Source organism: Lontra canadensis, unplaced genomic scaffold (genome assembly GCF_010015895.1).
Source record: "Lontra canadensis isolate GAN:19392208 unplaced genomic scaffold, GSC_riverotter_1.0 scaffold12, whole genome shotgun sequence".
NCBI lineage: Eukaryota > Metazoa > Chordata > Mammalia > Carnivora > Mustelidae > Lontra > Lontra canadensis.
Window position 1 is genome coordinate 8476780 of NW_022631006.1, and position 3463 is coordinate 8480242.

The following is a 3463-nucleotide window of genomic DNA, read 5'->3' on the forward strand; positions in this document are numbered from 1 at the left end:
AATGACATTGGTGTAGGTGTTCATATAGAGTGTATATAAGTTCTAGATTATTAAAGGGCATAAATATTTAGAATTTGGGAAAGAAAAAAAAACTATCTGCCGCATTGTAAAACCAGAGGTCAAGAATGGGGGAAGGGTCACACTGTCATAGAAACAAATATATTTAACTGCCCATTTCTCTTGGCAGTACCTGGATGATTGCTAGCTCCCTGGCATTAATCACCTGTCAGAAATTACCTTCCCCGCACCTGACACCCCTACCTTGACAATTTTTGCCTCCTTGCTCATGAGTGATAGGGTGATGGTTAGAACCCATCCATCATGCATTTTGATCAGACTGTCATCCCTGGGTGACTCACATCTCCTGGCTGGGACTAGGCCCCAAAGATGTCAGCCCCAAAGTGATATCTTGTGGTGGTTGGGTAGATGGTTCTGGGAGCAGATTGATGGCAATCAGGGTTTGCTGTATGTCAGCACTAGGTTGCCTGCTATGACACATGACCTGTGCGCACATATAAAAGTACAACAGGAGGATGATGCTGGCCCGGGCCTAACTTTTTAGCATAAGGATGAGCCTAATTGGATAGGTGCTCAGCTGTGCCTCATCTGGGGTCAAGGAGGGGTCACAGAAGGACAGAATTCTAAACTAGTAAGAAGGCAGAGTTTCTGTGGTGTATGTATGAACAAATGACTCAGAACGCCTACTGATGCCAACCTTGGAAATGCAAGAATTCAAAGTGTTAGGAGAAGGTTTCTAGGGCTCTGAAGGCCAAAAACCCCAAAGTAGAAATATTAGGAGAATTAAATCATGAGGATCCAAAAGTAGATTCTGCTTTCAGAAGAAAGACAGTTCATAGTTAGCGTTACACTCTCTGGGTAATTAATTTCATGATTCAAGGTCAGTGGAATCTTTCTCCAATGGGGAAGCCCAAATGCTGCTGCTTCTGCTGCTGCTATTGCTGCTGCTACTGCTTATTACTACTACTACTACTACTACTACTACTACCACTACTATTTTTATTATTATTTAACCACTTCAGTGTCTCTCATCTGTTGTCAGCATTGAGTACCACTGCTCCCTTTCCTTACTGAAATGATTTTCTCTTCCTCCTCATCATGTGTTTAATAATCTAGACCCACCTAAAATTCCTTCTCCAGGCCTGAATCCTTATTGAATCAATTTACTCAAATTTCATACTTTTGTTCTTATTCTATAATTCTGTACTATATTTTCATAGTATGTCTTCCTGGGTATGCGTTATTGGAACAGAAGTTTCATAAACCTGTTATCTGAATGTATAGTTGCGTTCATGCCATTTCCCTCCTAATTGATTGGGAGATCTTTGAGATTAGGGATTATATCTTATCCACTTAGCACTCATATATGCTTTGGGAATTTGTATTGATTAATGATATTCATGCTTTTGTCCTCTGATAACACCTCACACAGGGCTAGGTACTCAGAAGCTAAGTAAATGCTTATGGACAGGTTCAGGTAGCGACTGATGTCTTGTTTAGAACTGTGTCAGAAAGCCTTCCGCAGGACACATTCTGCACCTCTTTCTAGATACACAGATGCCATTTCTATTCTCGAGGTCACAGAATCCAGTAAATTGAAAACATTTCTTGGGTCTTACTCAGTAAACTCTTTGCAGTTGAAATGGTATCTGTTTCAAATGCCACTTACAGGAGCCAATAATCATACAAGAGCTTGATCTTGACAGCAGAGAAATGTGTTAACTTTCTCAATGTGCCCTATTTACTGTAATCTTGAGTAAATTTCACTCTCTTTTTCCTCTACTACCTCTACTTCAAACCCTCTCATTTGGAGAGTAATTTCTTTGGAATAGTGCCCAGGTTAACAGGGGGCCTCTTTTGCTGTTTTGGCTCCTAATGTTGTCCTTAAACTGGATACATAATTTCTTCTTACTTTTCTAATGCTTACTCCCTCACTTGTACATACACTCAATGTTTATTACACACCAGCTGTTGCCACTGACACTCCTAGTCTTACTCTTTACTAGCTATGTGATTTTGGCTTTCTCTGTGACTCAGCACATCCATAAAACAGGGATAATAACAGTTCTGCCTTATAGGGTTATTATGAAAACTAAACAGTCGTGTGTGTGTGCGCACGTGCTGTGTTTGTCTGGGTAAGTAGCACTTAGAATAATACCTGGCATATTCTAAGGATTTGTTATTTTTATTTTCAGAGAGAATCACACCAAATGCATTGGGAAGGAAATTCTAAGCCTCCAGAGCATCATATCCACCTCAGTCCAAAATATATGCCAACAACAGATTAATATTGCCCCAATACAACTTTTCTCACACTGCTCTCCTCACAAAGCTTCTCTGACAATGAGGGGAGAGAATATTATGGCAGAGGACTGGCCAATGTGAGAAATCCAGAGAACTCAGCATAAACTCACTTTCCGTGGAACACCTACTCATTCACTGATCTCCTAAACTGTCCACATCAGATAATTTACAACTAGTTTCTGTCTGTGATCATGATTCCCCTGCTAGGTTGTAGGAATAGAAAATCCGAGATGCAGAAAAATGTAAGGAGAGCAAATTTAATTTTTTTTTTTTTTAATGAGTAGGTGTTGAGCCAGCATCCCAAACTGAGTCCTGAGGAATTCTTGGAATATTCTATAAGGAAAGAAGAGTCCTATGGTCACGGTATCTGGGAAACTTTAAATGGAGCAGATTAGCATTCTCTACTGTTCGTACTCTATTCTAGCTTTTGAATCATCTCTCATGGATTACTGCTTTATTCAATTGCTTGGACTCTCTGCCTCGAAGTCTCTCACCTTCTACTCCAACCCTTCTGCTCTTGACAGAAGTGTCTTTCTAAGACATAGATCCCGTCACACCACTTCCTTGTTGGAAACCATTGGTAGTTCCTTATTACCGATAGCATTGACTCCAAGTTTCTTAGCATGGCGTACACAAACTCTTTGGTCCACAAACTGTGTCTCCAATCTCCACTCCAAGCTCCCTCTTCAAACACACCATGTACTCTGTTCACGGAGGTTTCCTTTTCCTTGACATTCCATCGACTCCCGTTGCCTTTGCTCATACTATTTTCTCAGCCTCGGATGACATTTTCATGTTTATGTACAAATTCAGTTAACTGTACAATGTACAACGTTAATTCTCACAGCAACACCATAGGGTATGTACTATTACTATCCCATTTAACAGCTGAGTAAGCTGAGGTGAAGAATTGTTAAATAATTTGGCAGAGGTTACACAGATCCTAAAGTAACTGATTTGAACCCGGGCAATCTTGCTCTAAAGCCAATATCTTTAAGCCTTAGGCTTCCCCTGAGTTTGGGAAGTTGACAGAGAGAGACAAATAAACTACTGATTCAGTTCAAGTTAAGCTCCTTTTTGACCAAATATACATTCTATTCCTCCCTCCATAAGAAAACATAAATTATTAATATTATTATTT